Source organism: Cyprinodon tularosa, unplaced genomic scaffold (assembly GCF_016077235.1).
Source record: "Cyprinodon tularosa strain WSP-4 unplaced genomic scaffold, ASM1607723v1 ctg263, whole genome shotgun sequence".
Lineage (NCBI taxonomy): Eukaryota > Metazoa > Chordata > Actinopteri > Cyprinodontiformes > Cyprinodontidae > Cyprinodon > Cyprinodon tularosa.
The window spans coordinates 307703-329097 of NW_024038967.1; the positions used below are offsets into that span (position 1 = coordinate 307703).

At 38.6% G+C, this 21395-nt stretch overlaps 1 protein-coding gene across 2 annotated transcripts in view; it reads left to right on the plus strand.

The window, feature by feature from the left end:
* The first annotated feature begins 19885 nt into the window (after nt 1-19885).
* LOC119786039 (serine/threonine-protein kinase PAK 3) overlaps nt 19886-21395 on the plus strand; it is a 55032-nt gene continuing 53522 nt past the window's right edge. Inside the window, exon 1 of one of the 2 annotated variants that reach the window (XM_038289091.1) lies at nt 19886-20049. The gene's annotated coding sequence lies outside the window, so the exon portion shown is untranslated. The remainder of the gene's footprint in view (nt 20050-21395) is intronic. The other variant, XM_038289090.1, reaches the window with a different exon arrangement.

Genomic DNA, 21395 nt, shown 5'->3' on the forward strand with positions numbered 1-21395 from the left:
ACTGGTAAATGTCAGCGGTGGAGCGAAGAAACAGCCCTTAAATATTTGAAGTGGACAGAAGAGAGTGTTTAAGGTAATTTATCACCATAGCCCGGCCAACTTTACTTCTTATATTTGCCCAAATAGGCCCTATTGATTCAAAGTGTAAAAGTCACACTGCTTGGTTCAATTTGAATTTTAGGGATGAAATCCATGCATCGTTACTAAAAAAAACAAACAAAAAAAAACTTTCGGACACCAGAGTCGTAGCCAGAAATTTTTAATAGGGGGGGGGGGCAAAAGTGGATAGGCACCAGAACCTCAGGGTCAATCTACACTGTTCCAACAGGAAAATTAACAATCACAACATCCATATTTTCAAAAAAAAAAAAAAAAGACAAATTATACTTTCCTACAACCTTTACTAACAAATAGACTAATATAGTTAAACATCCCTGCTGTCTAAATTAAAGGTGTAGTGGACATAATTCTTTCAGTTTTGAGTTCTGGGGCAAACATCTTATTCATTGTCATTACTTACCTACTTTTATTAATAATCGTTCTGTATAAAATTTATATTTAAACTTACTAATATCTACATTAAATGTATTACTTGTTGTTAAAGTAGTTATTTATTTCTGATTTCAGTGAAGACTCCTAGATGACTTGCAGAGACATAATTTTCTCCTTACCCCATATAAGACAAAATCTAGTTCTGAAAACAGCATGAATTCTGTATTTATCTTTAATGTTTGTATATTTATGTGCTTATGTGTTTTTGTTGTCAGCTGACTGTTAAAGCTACAGTGTGTAATTTTCAGCGACATCTAGCGGTCAGACTGCAGACTGCAGCAACATGAACATCTCCCCCCCAACAATACGGCGAGCGTTACGGGACAAAATGTCTTCCACGACGTCCGCATCACCTACCTTCTCAAGTGATGAGGTTTGTTTACATAGATAATTTTACAGATAGTATTTCATTAGTCTGTGTAGGGTATAGATTTCATGTAGACTTGAACAACTTGCCGTAGTTACTTTCGAGCGTAATGGGCGATCTCGCAATCGCTAGTTTGTTGGCTCTGCGCTGCCGTAGCGCAAAGATGTCTGCCTCCATGGCTGCGAGACCCGCTCCTATGTAATTATAAATAACGAATTCTAAGGCAACGCAAATATTAAGGTTAAGAGGCTGAGCTCGTAGATGATGATAAATAACATAGTTATGTATAATATATTACATTTCTGACTGTATATCCCTGTAAGTATTACACACTGTAGCTTTAACATATAGAAAATTAAAATGTTAAATAAGTTAGAATATTCCACTTGAGAGTATTACTGCTGCCACCATCTGTATTAGAGGGAAGAAATGGTAGGGGTGGCCAATGATTGGGTAAGGGTGGCCATAGCCACCCTTGGCCCCCCATCTAGTTCCACCCCTGTCAGACATCAGTCAGATATCAACATCGGCATCTTAAATCTCAGTTATTGGAACCCTGATATGTACAGAAGTTTATTGCATTCTCCTGAAAGAAAAAGAGAAATTGGTCTGTTTTTCTGACTTTACAAGATACTTTTTACAAAAAAATATAAAAACACAGTTTTTCCTGAATTAAGAGGATCATTTAAATAAACTATATATATATAAAAATGCCCTGTTTCTCTGAATTAACGAGATAAACTGTAAAGACAAGAGGAAGTTGGAAACAACGTGCCATGAATTTAGTGCAGGTGTCTCAGAAAAGTCGACAAACTGATAGTAATCGCGTCATATTTTTATGAAGATATCGTTTTAACCGACAGTGTTTATTGTATAGGGTTTTAAAATCTTTAGGATTAAATTATATGGTTTGTTTATATCTCCTTCATCATATATTTTCTTCCAGTTATAGTTTAGTAAATCCTTCTGAAAACAGACATGGACTCCTCTGTTCTCAACCTCCTACATTATATCACACCTCCTGTTTTTCTCCTATAGCTACATTCAAATACTATAAAGACTGCTAAGTGATCCCTAATTGCATATAGAATGCATACACTATGTAAAGTAAATCGGATATCGGTCCAATATTATCAGGAGACATCTAAGATCTCTGATATGTTAAAAGTTTCTGTAACTCATTGGTTAATTTTACATGGGTCAGTTTTTCATACCTTTTCATACCCAACCTAATACCTTTTAATATTGCTTGATCAAGCCTTTCCTAACATTCTACAGTATGAAACAAGTAATAAAGCCGGTATGATTCCTTCTAATATCGTGTCAAATCCATTTTCAAAGCTGTGATATCGGTATTGCATTGACAATGAAAAAAAGTTTTATCAGAACACTTATAGAATAGGCATCAAAAGACATAAAACTAATGTATAAGCGTTAACTACTAATAGGAGATGATGTATCAAGGAGCTTAAATTTGAAGGGTGATTTAAAACTCATCCATAACATGTTAGCAGTTACATCATCTGTTGTGGCAAACATTTATTTACGTCCGTTTGATATGAAACAGCAATATATTGATTGACTTTATTAATCTCACAGTAAAGAAATTTACTAATTTATTTTTTTATAATTTTACATTTCTATTTTTGTCATTAAAAGCACTTTAAATTGTCTTGTTGCTGAGATGAGCTTCACCTAGAGCATGAACATCCCATCGGTAAAGCATGATGGTGGCTGTATAATGCTGTGGGGATTACTGTCTTTAGTTGGGACTGAGAAGCAGTTCATAGCTCAATAGAAGTTGTTTGCTGGTAAGTAAAGAACAACAAAAAAATCTCCATCCAATCTGACTGGGGCTGCTCTATTTTAGAAAAGGAAATTAGCAGAGATTTGTATTGACATAGACGTAGCATAAAACTGCAATGTAATTGCAGGAAAAAATATTTAAAAAATGTATTTAGAAAATGTATGTAAAAAGCACATAAGATTGTTTCTCCATATCATGATTATTTCATATTTTCTTGTATGTAAATTGCAAACAAAATGCCAAATAACTGTATAAAATCAAAGGTTTGGAAAAAAAGCAATGGGGGATAAATATTGTTGAAGCCCTTTATAAAGGTTTCTTACATGTTCAGTTCTAATGAGCAGTTATTACAGCTATGGCTGCTCTTTGCAGCCTCTGTTTGAGAAGCTAAATGGAAGTTTATGTCAACTGCTTCCCAAATTACAAATCTGATTTCTGACTGGAAATGTAAGCCTTAGTTACAAGGGTTATGAGGTCCAAATAGAGTAAGAGTCCATACCTTTATTTTTCTTATAACTAATGATAAACATCTATGTAAGTAGGCAAAATAACAATTTTGTAAATTTTTTAATTACAACTTGTTTACATTGCCTTAGATCAGGGGTGCTCAAGTCCAGTCCTCAAGAGCTACTATCCTGCAACTTTTTGATGCACCCCTTTTTAAACACACCTGAATCAAATGAGTGGCTCAGTACCACACCTCTGCTGGGCTAAATGAGGGGATTGAGCCTTTGGATTCAGGTGTGTTAGAGAAGAGAGGCATCTAAAAGTTACAGGATGGTAGCTCTTGAGGACTGGACTTGAACACCCCTGCCTTAGATACTATTGCTTTATATCAACTTTGAACTGAAGATGGCGCTGCAGCACTAGACTAGCTCACATTTTCTTTACCTATAGGTATTCTCTTAACAGCCACAAGAGGGAGCCAAAATATCCTTTTTTTATTTTGTGTTTATCTGCAACTGCCTACATGTACCATTACACTTTTATTCTGCTGTTGCATATTTTTTTCTGTCCTCTTTCTTCCAAATACAATTTTCTCAACCATAATTCACCAAAAAAGATAAGAAAAAAGACTTTTTCATAAACCTTTGCCATGTGAGTTGCCTGTAAGTTGGGCTGTGTAGGCATAAAATACTGTACCTGATGGTGTCTACATCATACAAATATTTATGTTGCATATCAGAGAGGAGCTCCCATAGTGTGATTTCTGATAGCAGGAGGGTTTCTGTTTACTAATGACGTATTTTGTCTAAACGAAGGGCACTAACGTGACTATCACTTTGCAGATCAAAGCTATTTTAGGTAAAAGTTAGTGTCCTTACATATTTCTAGCGTATTTTTTATGTATATTTGTATGGGAATGTATAAAACTCATCAATATTTATTTTGTTTTTTTTGAGTTTTTTGCTTTAAAAATATGCTGTTGTTGTGTTTAAAATCTTTTAAAGATCTTTTTGAATTCCTCACTAGACTCTTGAGTTTCTATGATATTTCTGAAGTTGTAGGAAGCTAATAAACACTAAAACTTTTGTTTTCCCCTGAAAATTAAATGGTTTAATCCTAATATTTCGTAACGATAACCGTAACGAGTGTAAGTATATGCCCCCTAAACTGTTTTTTCTTATGTAACATTAATAGGTCTGCTGTAAAACAGGGATCTGAAACCTTCAATATCTAAAGAACCATTTCTGCCCACAGTCCAGCTAAATAAAAAAAAAAGCTGTTTTGAACCTCCACATCCATGCCTTTTGCACCATGACTTTCTTCTACACTGTTTATATTCGATCAACGCTGCACTTTATTAAATGGAAATATTAATTTCACTGCTAAGCTGCTGCTCATTAACTGTCTGAAAGCTGTATAAAACAAAATTTAAAGTTAAGTCTACAACCTCCAAGAACCAGCCACACCATATCATAGTATGGAATATGATTGGAGCCACCGGACCTTTTTCTTTTCAGTTGCAGCTGTGTAATACAGAGCTTTGAAACAGACAACATAGTTGTCTTTAAATAACTACACACTTTAGGAAATGTTTTATTTTCATGAAAGCTCAGTTTAAAACAAACACAAGTTAATTTTTAACTTAAGGTTTTAAGATAAAGAAAAATATTTGCAAAAAAAGGAGATTAAAAAAGGTTCACAATGTTGAAAACTACATAGATGTGAAATAGAAAAATAGTAGATACCTACATCTGTTCTTCTAGCTCTTTTATTTTTCTTCTCTATCGTTTATAGTTCATTAATTGCCAAGGAAGGAGATCCAAACAACCAGTTGCTGCAACAGATCCGCAGGTTGTAGACACCTGATTTAAACCATACTAGTGACTAAAAAAAAAGAGTCCACCTCTTTTTCAGAAACACTTTCTGCTGTTCAGGGACGTTTTCTTTGCAATGACAATAAAATGCAGACTCTTAACAGCAAACATTAGAAATTCAAAACAAAGTTGATTTATAATACACTGAAGACACTTTCTGGGCGTTTTTGTGGAAAAGGTGACCTCCAAATCATTATTGTCCATTATTCTCCACTACTGAGTCGACATCATGCTCCTAATTGGGTTCCAAACCAGTGCCACAGACACCTCCCTCCCCCTCTCTGTTTAATATTTGTACAGACAAAAACAGAAGAGAGGGTACCTGTTCCCCCCTGCCTTAGTCTCCCTCTTTTCTCATGTTAATATGGGCGCGGCCCTCAGTCCCGGGCACCATCTGCCCTTCCTTAGGGTCTGGGCCCCAAGCTCTCCAGACGTGTCCAATTGTTTGTGTGTGTCCAAGCAGAAAGTGGTGAGTACACATGGTTCATGCGGCCGAATAGGCTCGTCCATCAAGAGCACGAGCCTACTGTTCATTAGGCAGCATGTGACGAAGGGAGGGGGCAGCTCGCGTGCAGCAACATCAGGCCGATCCATGCCTGTTCTGTGGGTTCACGTTTAATGGGCCGTCGTTGTGTTTGACAGCTTGGCTGAGGGACAGCTAGACAGGTCAGCATGCTATTGAGATGGTCTCTTAAATAGTTAGTCTTTAACTGAAATATTGTGATTGTGAAGAATTTTCTTTTAGCTTAGCCTTTTTTTTTTTTTTTTGCCAAAACTAGAGCAGAATTTGCTCCAGTTTTGTTGAGTCTCCAATCATCCTTTGCAGTGCACAGATGGGGAAACAATTGAGAAAAAAAATAAAACTTTCCAATGATATTATCTCCGCAAAGTAAACATGCAAGTACTCTAAGCTAAATACACGGATTAATTCTCATGCAATATAAGTATTAAGCTGTACAAGCACATGGAAAATCAAAACATTGTATAGTCATAGTAAAGTCCAGGGGTCTTCAACGTTTTCGAGGCCAAGGACCCCCAAACTGATGGCGAGATGGAGATCATATGTTGTATGAAATTGTGTTATATCAAACTGGTTCTATAGTCACTGTATTACAGATGGAGTCATGTAGAGAAAGTAATTTTAGCGCTTGGATTATTAAAGTATTTCTGATTCTGATGATGGGACAGGTGTTGTGAATGAAACGGTGCCCAGCTTGAAAGAGCTCCTGTGTGTCGTTGAATGTGTGCATTGATGACTGAAAGACATCTTCTGCCTCTATTTATCTGTTTACTTCAGTGTGTTGAATTCATGTTAATGTGGATTTAAAGACATTTCGTTGCTGGAAAAAATTGGAGGGGAGAATATAAAAAAAGTGTAATCAACCAAAACTTTCGTGACCCCCATGTAGTACCTCTGCAGACCCCTTAGGGGTCACGGACCACCTGTTGAAGACCTCCGGTATCGTCTTTAAATTTGGAATAGAATTAGAGCTAATTTAGATCCCTTTTTCTTTACATAGGAAACAGTTACAAACTGTCTACAGGTGAGTCCCTGATCGGATGACTTACCCTTTTGGAATGACGATAGTAAGGCGGGCTAATGTAAGCGTCCTTCCTGTATCGACGTCAATACAGGTGGACCACATTCTCACTCAGGAATTTCCCACAGGTTTAATTTGAAGCCCAACACAAACACACACGTCCTAATACAGGTGCTGGTCATAAAATTAGAATATCATGAAAAAGTAGATTGATTTCAGTAATTCCATTTAAAAAGTGAAACTTGTATATTATATTCATACATTACATACAAACTCATATATTTCAGATGTTTATTTTGTTTAATTTTGATGATTACAAATGACAACAAATGAAAATCTCAAATTCATCATATCAGAAAATTAGAATATTGTGAAAAGGTTCAAAATTGATGGCCCCTGGTGCCACACTCTAATCAGCTAATTAACTCAAACCACCTGCAAAAGCCTTTAAATGGTCTTTCAGTCTAGTTCTATAGGCTACACAATCATGGGGAAGACTGCTGACTTGACAGTTGTCCAAAAGACGACCATCGACACCTTGCACAAGGAGGGCAAGACACAAAAGGTCATCGCTAAAGAGGCTGGCTGTTCACAGAGCTCAGTGTCCAAGCACATTAATAGAGAGGCGAAGGGAAGGAAAAGATGTGGTCGAAAAAAGTGTACAAGCAAGAGAGATAACCGCACCCTGGAGAGGATTGTGAAACAAAACCCATTCAGAAATGTGGGGGAGATTCACAAAGAGTGGACTGCAGCTGGAGTGAGTGCTTCAAGAACCACCACACACAGACGTATGAAAGACATGGGTTTCTGCTGTCGCATTCCTTGTGTCAAGCCACTCTTGAACCACAGACAGCGTCAGAAGCGTCTTGCCTGGGCTAAAGAGAAACAGGACTGGACTGCTGGTGAGTGGTCCAAAGTCATGTTCTCTGATGAAAGTAAATTTTGCATTTCCTTTGGAAATCAAGGTCCCAGAGTCTGGAGGAAAAGAAGAGAGGCACTTCATCCACGTTGCTTGAAGTCCAGTGTAAAGTTTCCACAGTCAGTGATGGTTTGGGGTGCCATGTCATCTGCTGGTGTTGGTCCATTGTGTTTTCTGAGGTCCAGGGTCAACGCAGCCACATACCAGGAAGTTTTAGAGCACTTCATGCTTCCTGCAGCTGACCAACTTTTTGGAGATGCAGATTTCATTTTCCAACAGGACTTGGCACCTGCACACAGTGCCAAAGCTACCAGTACCTGGTTGAAGGACCATGGTATCCCTGTTCTTAATTGGCCAGCAAACTCTCCTGACCTTAACCCCATAGAAAATCTATGGGGTATTGTGAAGAAGAAGATGCAATACACCAGACCCAACAATTCAGAAGAGCTAAAAGCCACTATTAGAGCAACCTGGGCTATCATAACACCTGAGCAGTGCCACAGACTGATCGACTCCATGCCACGCCGCATTGCTGCAGTAATACAGGCCAAAGGAGGCCCAACTAAATACTGAGTGCTGTACATGCTCATACTTTTCATGTTCATACTTTTCAGTTGGCCAACATTTCTATAAATCCTTTGTTTTTATTGGTCTTCAGTAATATTCTAATTTTCTGATATGATGAATTTGAGATTTTCATTTGTTGTCATTTGTAATCATCAAAATTAAACAAAATAAACATCTGAAATATATGAGTTTGTATGTAATGTATGAATATAATATACAAGTTTCACTTTTTAAATGGAATTACTGAAATCAATCTACTTTTTCATGATATTCTAATTTTATGACCAGCACCTGTATATAAGATCAGATTTTTGATGACTCCTTTAACATTTTGTCACATTAAGGCCGCAAACTGGAATTTATTTTTGGGGGAGATTATAGCTGTTAAGTAGGGGTGGGCATTTATCGTATTGTTTATCATTATCGTGTTATCAAGAGTATTATTTGTGATTGTGGGGCTACGATTGCTGTGGTCAGCAGTCACATCTATACAGTTACCAAAGAAAGGCTGCAAATAACTCATGTTTTTTTTTATTTATTTTTTTTTATCGTTACTTTGATCATCATCATGATAATACCAGCCTATATCTTGATAAGATTTTAGGTTCATATCGGGCCGTCCTACTAATACGTGACACTGAAGTTGCAGTAAAAGTGAAATAACAGTCTGGAAATGTGATATTAGTTGGTATTCTGTCCCTTTTTACTCTACTGTCCCTAAATAAAATCCAGTTCAACCAAATCTTTTCATAGGTTTAAAGCAGGATTATGTTATTGAGCAAAAAGGTTTATCAAGGTATGACCATCCATTTAGTCTGACAGGCTGGATAATCAATTCAATAAGCAGCTAAGATGTGGTAACTCTGGAAGAGCTGCAGAGCTCAGGTGGGAGAATATTTTCATAAGACAACTGCTGCCAACCACAAAGTAAATCTAATGTGAAATAGGAACAGTGCAAATTGTGCGGTTCCTACCAAAAAATGTATATTTAGAAGTGCTAAATAATATAATTCTGTGTTAAACATGCTTGTATCAAGATTTAACCATCTTAAATCAAGACATTTTGTACAGTAAAATTTTCTTGCTGCATGGACAGATAAATGTCCATGTATTGCTTAAATGTATTGCTTATTTGCCACAGTTATAATTAAGTGTAACATTTCTCAAGTGGTTGAAAAAGTAAAGTATAGCAAAAAAAATAAAAATAAAAAATTATATATATATTACATGTGCCTTTGTTCTAAAGGATAAACGTTTGAAAGGAAAAAGTTAAAGCTCCTATACTTGAAAAAGTGCCCACACCATATTTGTCAGTATTTCCCTGCTCAAAAACATCAGAAGCGCAAACTTTTATCTCGTTATCTGCTGTGTTTTAAATGTTCTTTTTGCCTAAAACTTTTCCTTTTTTCCTCCTGCTGTTCTGGAGCAAAGGTGTGTATGCTTTTTTTTGAAAAGCACCAGTTAACCGCCACTCCACTGATGAGGCCATTATGACTTTCTATGGGGTCCACCCTCTTCATTTTCAAAGCCACATGCTGCTGGCTGCACTGAGATTAGTTATTGAACAGTCAAAGCAAACCGGACAAGGCGGCCCCAGAGCCACAGAACACAATGAGCCAGCTGTCAGTGGGAGGGGCCTGTCCAAACCAGTGTTGTCATGGGGTAGGTTTTTTTAGTTGCCCTTTTAAAGCTAATAGGTGCTCCTATACCAGTCTGCCGTGTACTGATTAATATTGACAGAAGGCTGGTTTGATATCTAACAAGTGTGCAGAGAAAGCGGATGCATGGGGGGTTTTCTGCAACACAAAAAGGCCACGAAAGGTGACTTGAATATTGATGATCTACGGTTTATGAATACATTTATAAAAAGGAGAAACTTCAGCTAAACTGTTATGTTTTATAGATCGGATGTGGCAAAAGTGGGATTATTATAGATGTTTGGTAGGGTAACTTACACCGTGACTCCTCTTTCACCTGGATATTTTCCCTGTAATACTCATGTTACACTCAACTCCTGCATTGTCTTTCTAAATGCAAAGCCCCCCCCCCCCCCCCCCCCCTTCTCTCACTAATCCCCAGAGGCCTCTGATTTGCTTCCCCACACCTGTTTTACATTCAGCGATGTGTCTCTGAGCGTCTCCCTGATATAGTCTGAGCTTATGTCTTTGCTGAGGGGTTTTAAATTACTAATGTGCCGGTCCGCACTGCTGCGTTACAAAAGAAAAAAAGTGAGTCATTCTAAACGAAGGGTAACAAAATTTCAAATATTGTACTTTTTCCACAAGTTTTTATTACGCTCTAAATGTGACTAGAAAACTCTTCATGTCTTGTAGGCTACATGTTTTAATCCAGGAGATCGCTGGAAGTACACCGCCTCCTACCTTCATTTCTACTGTAAGTAACCATTTCTTATCTCCTGGGTTTTAAATTTTCATAATATTAGATTCAGAAAAGATGCAATGATGACGTTTTTTTGTTTGAGTTGCTTTGATGTACTGTAGAGACAGTTGTTAGCCTCTGACCAACAGGATTAACTAATGTTTGTTTCAGGCTTCAGGGCTACTAATACATATTTAACCACTTCTGGCAAATTCTACTTTTTGGGACAGCATCAAATCTTGTATTTTGACAAATACAGAATATGTCAGTGCTTTTCTGCCTGGCACATTTACGCATAAAATAATTATGTTGCAAATGTCCATTTGAACTGTAATACATGCTATATTTTCTCCATTTAATATGATATTTAAGAAGCCCATTGTAAAAAGTGGTTAAAGACTTTGACTAACCCTGGTTCAAAGGCATCCAGTGTAAAAACTGAGTATGACTTGCTTTGGTAACACCTGAATTAAAGCAGGCAAAATGACACAATCTTATGAATAATATACCAGACAGGGCCTTTTCAAACCATAGGGCGCTCCTCCCCTAGGGGTCTCCAGAGTTTTTAGGTAGGGTTACATAAGGTAACTGTGTCCATTCAGCCAACCTATGCTAGCATAGATCTTAGGTTGTGTGTTGAAACTAGCTACAGGTAAGCCTGCTCATCTCATTCACGTCCACATACCTCTGTGAAAATACTTTTTTAAAGGTAAATCCCCAAAGTTGATAAAAGTAAGGCTATTGTGGGCACATGGTTAGCAGGAAACATAAAAGCATTGACAAAAAAGCTGGTGTGTTTTCGCTTAAAAAATTCTAGCCTGACCTGGATGTGAAGACTTCAACTGACTATCTTCAAGGCCAACTGGGTCGTGAAGTTACATGTCTGAAAATATGCTCTGACAATAGCCAGTTCACCTCTTTCAAAGTCTGAGAGTCATGATGTGGCAGAGATGTACAATCCTGATCTCTGGCCTATGGGAGTTCATGTATTGTGCAGCGAATGTATTGAGCTGCAGGTATTAACGGCGTGGTTCCTCTGGATATTCAGATGAATGGGACCTCATTCAGCTGTGGCCCAGGCTCGGCCTGGGAGCGATTTTCGGCCGTGGTTTTTTCCATCTATACCCACTTATGGAACTGCCCTAACCCCGGAAAAAAAAATAGAAGCACAGTCAAAAGCGTGCGTCTCAAATGTGAAACACAATACAAATACACATTGTGAATTAACCAATCTATCTTTAAGCATAACACGACAATCATCACCAAGACCTCTATAATGCGGTTTTACTGGCTGTTGTTATTAACACGTACGCGTCAGTGACTGCTGCTGCATAACGTCCCCACTCACCACACCAGCAGGGTTGCTAAATGCCACTGACTCACGTTTTCCAGCCAAAAAAATTTTCATAAACCGCCTGGATATACAAAATCTTGCCCTATTTGAACCAAAGTCTATGGATCTCTTAGGCAATAAATCTAAAGAATTTGTTTTTTTTTTACCCATAGACGGCCATCCTAAACCACCAGATTGGGAAATATACCAACCAGGCAACAATACATGTAAGACGGGAGCCTTTAGATGCAAAACCCCACCATGCACCGCAACATAATTTTGCAAAATATTCTAACATAAATTTGCCAAATATAAGAGTAACATCGTAGTTTGGTTTAAGGAAAGCATTTTAGTTTCATTATAATTTATTTCGTAAGAATTTTACAGTGTGAAGAAATAGAAAATCTCACCATATGCCAACTGTCACAAGGATGTGCATGACAAGGAAGAGCTATATATATGCTGCATGAATCATTTAGGTAGTTAACAGTGTACTACTTCTTGAGATCCTTCAGTTATTTATTGTCACGGGTAGGCGCTTCGACTGGAGAGTAAGTGTTGGGGCCGGTATGATTAAAAGAGCATGCTGAAATTAGGACTGGCCCACCGGGCAAATGGCCGGTATCACAGATTACCAGTCCGAAACCTGCTGTGGCCTAATAAATCTGAGCAATTGGCTCTTAAAATTCTGCCATGGTATTGTTGAGGGCTGCACTTTGGCCATAGTGCAAAGGACAAAACTCACCATGTTGTTGTAGACCAACTTCTGAGTCAATGTGATGTGCTGTGTCTACAAGAGACTTTTCTGACAAAGCAGGATTAAGAGGGTCTGAATTGTATAAATGTGCGTTTCCACGGGACTGGGGAGTCCAGTGTCCTGTAGAGGTTCTCTACTACCCACCATATTCAGTCTGGGATGCAAATACATTAACAGTGTTTACAGAACAACCTTGAAAGTAACAAATTACACATAGACTGGAGCTCTTGCTCAAAGGAGGAACTGCTATCCTACTCTATGCACAGATAATTAACTCAGCCTAGAGAAGCAGTCCTGTGTAGAGATGCTAATTGTGAAAATTCTGAGCACACTGGATCCATTTCTTCTGTGTATACTGAAATAGTTAATGTTCTGATGAAATCAACTAAATTCTTCCATGAACCTAACAGGGTTAGGGGTGATTTAGCACATTTATCTATCCCTCGCCCATAACCAGGAATTATTTCACATTTTAGAGCCACACATGCTGCTTTGTTCTACAGCAGGTGTAATTTTCTGATATACTTAATGATCTATTGGACCAAATCTCGGAGCAATGATCCAAATGAGACAGTATTAGAGTTTGAACGACTCATAGGATTGTTTCTTTTTTAGAAACATTTTTTTTATAACAGACATCTAACACCCATCTTTGAGACCACTGTCTGGATATCTTCGATATATCGATAGATATAGACTGCTGAATGTTGTGTAAAATGGGTTATTTTATTTATAAAGAAATGTTAGAACTGTGAATATAGAGTCATATGTTTAAATTACTATTTTTTTTAATGTATTTATTACTTTTTTCAGGGCAGCACTTTAAAAAAATATTATTTCTTTATTCTCAATGCGATGTGGCAGAAACTCTTAAAGGTATTTGGAGGATTTTCGTGAATTTTTTAAAAGACCCACCTTCTCCACTTAAAAAAAAAAAATGCACAGGCACAACCGTGTACAAATTGCATGTTTTATAATATCCTTTTTTTTCACCTACAGTAAAAAACAAGATAGCCTACTTAAGATAATATTAACCAAAAATTATTTTATTGAATAAAAATCGTCTCGTGCATCTACATTCTTGTAAAATCTATGTTGTTTTCTGGTCACATTGCCACCTGTTCAGTAAATCCCTGTGAAAGGGTCGAAATAGTCTTTAAGATTTTTTTTTTCTTCAAACAAGCAGAATACCAGCCTATCAATAGTTTCTTTCTCAGACTGAAAAACATGAGATTATTTTTACAAGATGTAGTTACAAACACGATGGGAGATTTTATTAAAGCCAGAAGCAAAAAGGAAAGTTTAGAGGGATTTACCTCCACATGCTTCACTTCTTCTCATATATGGTCATTTCCTGTGAGGCTTGACTATTCCCTTTTAACCCAACTCCCAGGGCGCACTGAGCTCTGCCATAATGCGATCATCTAGTCCATAATTCAATATGTTTTATACACTAGTGATTGACCAGCATCATGGTTATTTGATTCTATACCAAAGAACCCATCATCTCCTGTTTCCAATCTTCATATTGCAGAACCACACTTTTCTTCATAAACTTATATAATTCTGTTCAGGCTGTTCAGAAAAATGTACTAAATAAGCAATTTTATGCTTCTTTATTTAAAAAAAGAGGGTGTATTCATACTGGTAAAGAAGTCTTGTCTGGGCCTTCCCAGTTGGTAAACAGGGATTCACCAGCAAGTGCAAACATGAAACTCACCTGCAACCTTTCTGTGTCATAAATTGATTAAAGCATGTTGAGTGCGGTGCAGTAAATAAATTGAGTGTCAAAATATATTTAAAGACTTTAGTATTTAGCTTCATGAGAAAAATGCTGTTTTTATTCCTAGTGCAAGATAAACAGAAACATCTCAGTGGAATAGGTTCTGTTATTATTTAAAGGTGGCTTTAATAAGTGTTGCACCGATACCAGTATCGGACAGGGCCCTGATTCAGCACTAAAATGGCGGTATCGGTGTCGGTGATTACCGACAAATAGGGCCCCAACACCATTTTGAAAGCAACTATTGTCACTCATTCCAGGTAGGCAATAAAAAGTTCTACTGGATCTGTTTCCTGCTTCACAAAGGTAGGCAGCAGCTTGACAGAAGATCTGAATGCCTTGTTAAAAAACTTTACACCCATGAGTAGAGGTAATGCAGCCTGATGATATTTATAGCACATCAGATACTGTTCCCCTCATGTTAAGAATTGGGGATCGATCTGAGAAGAGAAATGACATGAGGGGAGAACACTATCTGACGGGGTTTATAGGCCCGTTGACATCAGGGGAGAATGCCACTCTATTCAGCTGGCTTTTGAAACACACGGCAAGAAGGTGGGGGCCAGGTGGTGAGGGTTACGGGGGCGAGAAACGCAAAAGTAACGCAATAGTTACTTTTACTAATAACTAGTTACTTGTATTGTGGGGTAACTCAGTTAGTAACTCAGTTACTTTTTGGGAGAAGTAACTAGAAACTATAACTAATTACTTTTTCATAGTAACATGCCCAACACTGCTTGTTTTAATCACTTTGGTCATTGGTAATCTTTGTTGAGGAACACAATTTGTTTAATTACAATCTAATCTAAGCATAATTCTTACAGAGTTATCTCAACATCTGATCAGTTCATTTAAAAACACCTGTAAAGAAATGGCTTAGGTAATGTTAAAACAAGGGCATAACATTTTTTAAATCCAAATTCAAACTTCCTATATTGTTGACATCATACTGACATATTATAATAACAACAATCTCAATATATGTTTTCCACAAAGATGTGACCTTTTAATTGAAAATACCCCCAAATGTTAGTCAGGGGTTTTCATGCTGTTTGGTCAGACTGGAGCAGCTGGTATACATCCAAAATCCATGGTGGACTTGCGTCAAAAGGTCCAGTGTGTTTTGAGAAGTTTTGAGCAGCTGAAGCAGTGTGTTATTAGCATTTAAGCATTTGATGTCCAAACTTCACAAGCAGCCAGCTATTGAGTTAGAAAATCTGAACGTATGCTGCGTGATGTGCCACAACAACCAATGAGAGAGAGGCTCTGCTATGTGTTGGTGTTCTGGTAGGATATGCATGCACCACTGATGAGGGACAGCAGGTCGTCAAACTAGGCTTGGATGAGACAAGAATAGCTCTGGAAGTAAAGCTCATCAGCGCCCAGCTATTGAATTGTCTTCAGTTGTTGCGCGGAGCTACAGCTTAAACTGTATGACGAATCTGCAGTGTTGAAAAGTTGACAGCTCCCGATGTATGTTCTCACACTGTACGGTCCGACGGTGTGATGCGATCTACCTGCTCACACTGCAAGTCCAAAAACCACTCGTCGGACTCAGTGCGGAGAGATGGCGCTGGTCGGACTCATCGATCTGGAAGAAGGAGAACTGCCTTGTTTACACATGTGCAGTGCTTGAGGTTCAGGTAAATCGACTTGTAGACACTCATAGTTCTGCTTCAACAGCAGGATTTACCCACAAACACCTTATGGCGGCCGACTGAATTGTAAACATGTTTGATTTTCTCCCGACCTTACGATTCCTGATCGGGAGCTGGTAATGTGAGGCTAATGGCCCCTCGTTACCCCCTGTATACTACATGACGCAGGGCACACAAGGAGGCTAATACTCAGCCCGACCGAAAAATTCTCCCACGACCGGAGAATCGGCCCGAAAAGGACAAAAAATTATCTTGCTTTAGTAAAAGAAGCGAAGCCACTCTTTTAGAGGGAAAATAGAAGAGGGTAGCTCCTTCCGTCAGACCCAAGACTCACTTTGATGATGCGTGTTGAGAGCGCCTGACCCTAATGTGAACAAACAACAAAGAGGAAGCAGAGGCCTCTTTGCTGCTCGAAGCACGTTCAGTGTGAACGCAGCATTAGAAACTGACCATTTTAATAAAGACTGGCTAGCTCATGTGGTAAGTCACTTTCCTTCCTTCTTCAATTTAATTTGGGTAAATTAATTTAATTAATTGGTGCTTTATAAATAAACAGAATTTAATTAAATTTCAACTGTATTAGAGCCAAACTTTACCATATCTGTTTATTTCTATTGGTACATATTTTTCTTTATAAGGGATACCATTTTGAATTAAATCCAATTGCATCTTAATGTCTGATTTTGGTGTTTGTCTGCATTTAAAATTTTAGCTCATAAAATGTATAAGAAGGAAGGTAGCCCATGATTTCCTTACAGTAGAGTTAAAGCAGCTTCAGTTTGATTCGTGGTTGGTCCAAAACTCCAACCAGTGCATCTGAGTTATAATAGCTAGACCAGTCTTTTTTGACCTTATTAAAATAAAAAGAGATATTCAGGATTTATCAGTAAGGGTGCAGGTTTTGTAGAAATGTCAGTGAATGCCTTTTTATCCTGACTTAACTACCAGATTGGTAAAATTCAGACTCAGCCTCTCAGAGAATGTCACATCAGCAACTTGTTTTGCCTCACAGGATGTTTATAAGATTCATTATATAAATCAGATCACTGAAGGCGTTGTGCTCCATAATTCAACTTCCTCTGTCAGCTCATCATTTTACCCCATACAGGGCTGCTTTAAACATCAAATATTAGCTCACCCAAAATACTGCAATTAATATGTTGAATTTGACATGATGAATTTTTGCACTAAAGCTATTGTTTGTTTAAGATCTGGTTTCACCTAAAATGAGGTAAGCCGTTGTCAGTTTGGTGATGCATGATACTGTTTGGTGCTATGTGGGTTATTACTTAATTAATGGTAGGTCCAGATTCAGGGCAAGCCTTCAAAAATGTTTCAGGCAAACTATAAATGTGCAGGAAATGTTATAACTATTTATTTTATTTTATTTTTTTTGGAATAGGGATCTTAAAGGTAGGTTATTTTATTCATTTACATAAAAAAACTCAAATAAAAAAAAAACCTTTCTGCCAATAATGTGGCTGTAATAAAGCCGGGAAATGATTGCGCCAGCTAATATTACAGCCATGAGAGAAACATATGACACAGATTAATAGCCAATATTTTCTGTCAAGTCATGATTTTTTTCTCTTTGCCTTGGCTGAGCTTTAAAGCAGTGTGTGCAGAGATCCCCATGGATGGACGGTCGTTCTCTTTCTGTTTCTTTCTGACATATAGATATGTCTAAAGTTTATTTAACAGGATTTCTATGTCTATACCTATGCCTGCATATCTGGAGTAAATGTTAAGAAATATTAAAAGAGAATTATTTTTCTTTCTTTTTTTTTTGTTACACAAAACTATTATTTTTTGTAAAGAAAAAAAAATTAACATAGTTTGTCAAAAGCTATATGAAAGCTTATTTTAAAGATTACACTATCTTTATAGGGCGCTGTATGCATGCAATCATTGCACTCTCCTTTTGATTCAGCGCTGTCACAGAACAGCCATATTACTCTCCAGCTAGGAATCGACATTACAGGGGTTGTCAGGACAACCAGCCATGATTCAGGGAGACTCAGATAGACCTCCACCTTGGGCTAGAAGCCTTAGCCATGAGACTGAGCAGATGCTGGCACTGTCAGCCAATCACAGGTGAGATATAGGAAAAAGATGACATCATAGGCAAATGATTGCAAATATGGAAACTGTGTTGGTTGTCGTCTCCGCCTGCATACGAACACCATCACAAACGGATAATGTATATCTCTGATAAGTTTGGATTTTAAAGATGATCCAGATCACTTATGAAGATTTTAGAATCACAAATCATAATAAATTATATGTTTAAGGTGAACAAAGGCGTTCAAGTCAGAAACCAATTATTAATGCAGAAATTTTTAGACTCCTCAAATGATCTTAGAACGTACTTTAATTGAACAACAGCAACAGAAAAGAGAACTTTTAACTTTCAATGGAGCGCTCCATTGAAAGCTGTTGCTGCTGCAGTGCATGGTACTGTTCAATAGTTGTTGCCATCTTCCTTGTTGTGCTTTCTCCAGCGTCGCGCAGCTTTGTCGTCACGTCCTGAAAACCCCGCCCGCTTTGCATCCGAAAATTCAAAACACATCTCTGGCCCGCCAGTTCTAGGGCCTGTGGCATTGATCGAGGCTAGACCACTCGAAGGCAAAAAATGGTTTTGTACGCTGGCGGGTGGGGCTAGTTTACTTGGCTAGCTTTTCTGTGGACTTTTCTTAACTGCCAGAGGTGGAAGGCAAAATTGTAGATTAAATAACAAGGGGCTAATTTTCATATAGCAGAACAAATGTCCCGAATTCACACATTTTGCCATTTATTTGCAGCATTAAAGCTTCCGAACCAATGAAGATACAGGGTTAATCTCCTGCAGAGCTGAACTAAAGAGCCGACACAGCCCCATCTTTCAGTAGAAGCTCTTACTGCCACGGGCCAACAAACTAACGGGACCTAGAATTATTCTTCATCCCTACTCCAGGTGCCATATGTAGAGCTCCCCCTACAGGTTTGGTGGCAAACAGTTCAGTAGATATCAGTGGATTATAGGCCGGTGCGGCTCTACTTTTCGAGTATTTTCAAAAAAGTTTGTGGGCACCACTTATATTGAGGTGCACTCTAAAGTCTGGAAAATACAGTATTATCATTATTGTGCTTCACATGACTGATTGTAAAGTGATTGTAAACATCGGTACCTCACAGATTTATCTTTTTAACGGCTTCTCATTCTCCATTTCCTTTGATTTCTTTGAAAGCGCCTTGTTTATATTTTTAAAATGTCTGACTTTAAGTTTTGATCACACACTCGCAAACTTCTTTTTTTTTTTAGCATGTTAAATGTTACTGTTCCTTTTGTCAGGGCAGCCCCAGTTTCAACCCGTCCATTTGTTGCTGTTTCATGCTTTCATGCTTTCAAAACTGTCTTTTTCAGGAATGTTTTTTTGGTATGTTTTTGGCATGATCAGACTATGCTTTCTTCATAGTACATGGACAGATCACCTTTTGCAATACAACACGTTAGAGACTATTTTAATAGACACAAACTCTTGCAAAGGAAAAATGGGATGTGAAACTGTGTGAACTTTTGCATAATGCTTATTTTGTTTGCTTCCAAGCTTTTACCCTGTTGTGTGTAGAATATAGTCTGATAGCACTTTATTCTGTTGTGTATTGTTGTGTAACGTTTTATTTATAGTTAATAAATGTGTAATAAATGTGTAACAAAGTCCTGTGTATAAACCCACCTCTCCCAATGTCTCTGATTTACAGGTTTGGTCTGTTAAACAGAAAACCAACAGCTTCTGCCCGTTGGCTGCCTCCTCCCCTAGACCTGCTGCCTGCATTAATATTCTGCCCCTCAGCCAATCAGCCGAGCTGGGTGGATGACATCATGGGCTAGGGAACAGTGAACAGCCAGTGAAGCATCCAGCCTGCCGAACAAGCTTTGCTTTTAGGGTCAGGAACTGGTCTGACAAGAGAATGGCAGTCCTGCCTTTAAACTGTCACTAAGACTGTACGACTGACGATGAATCCAGCAGGACTCCAGGCCCAAAGGCGAGACGCTGAGCAGCAGAATGTGAAGACATATTTCAGGTAATTCCCTCTCTCTGTAATGCAATAAGAGATGTAAAGGGGGGAGGCAGAGGGGGATCTGGGGAGGAGGGGAGAGGCTGTGTATGTAGGGGTTGCTTTGTAGCCTTCCTTTTTCTTCCTGCACTCTGCATTCTGGCCTGCTAAACAGGCAGCTGTTTCTTTAGCAGTCCTCAGGTCTCAGACTGGGATAGAAATGGATTTCCCCCCATCAGGCGTTTTATATCATCCCAGAATCCCCTGCATCCCATCACCTCTGTGTACACTCCTTTACACCTCACAAATAGCATCCTTATTGATGAGGCCCGGTTAGAATCAATGGAGGCATTTGTAGAAGCCTTGTGTCAGTGAATGTGTGTGTGGTTGTTGGTGTGTGTGTGTGTGTGTGAAATGCAGCAGCTGCAGTGGTTACACTGAAGCAAGAAAGAAGCAACGCTATTTTGGGAGCTGCCGGATGGATCAGAGCTGTACTATGCTGATGTGGATGAGGTGATGATGGACGGTTTATATGCTGATGGATGTTCTTTTGTTTCTTCTGCACCGCCTCATGCATGGCCTCCGGTTAGAGATGCACACACACGGCGATCTGAGACGCGCCTCAGTGTCCTGGCTTCAAACATGGTTGTGTGCAGCAGCTTCATGGCGGCTGTAGTCACAGGGAGATGTGCAACATCTGGTCACCTGACTTCACTGGGGATCGGGGTGGGGGCGGGGGTCGGTTCTGTGAAAACCGATCTGATCTATCTTGGATTCTTGGCTGTCATCGGCAGAGGAGGATGGAGGGGCTGACTGCAGAGCAAGCTGAATTTGTGTTTCCCTGCAGCCTCTGTTGCAGTGGTTCTGTCCTGGCCGGCATACAGGGAGGGAGAGTCCTCTCCCGGGAAGCAAAGTCATCCTGAGCAGGAGCAGGGCCTAAAGGTAGACCTGTTGTCTGGTCGGAAGACTGAAGAGAATTATTAGGGAGTCATGGCAGTGACTGAGGGAGGGCCCGATGACCATGGGGGGGACTGGGGGATGGGTTACCGAAGGTACTGCTCCCTTTGAACATTGATCTCCACTATAATTCTCTCAGACTTTTCCCTCTAAGAATCAATTCTCCTACTAAAACTCATCACTATAAAGTGGAAACAACCAACTCTGATGCTCTTTGAAAAGAAACATGACCCCTGACTTTCTCTTACAGTCTGAGATTAAATTAAACTCAAATTTTCCTGTTTTAGGTTTTTTTATGTCAGAAATAAAAGATTTGTTTTTTATTATTCATTGTTTTCCATTTTGTTAAATACAGCTCTTTATCATGCTCTAAGATGAACCGGGTGCTCAACAGTTTGTGAAAAACCTGATATGTC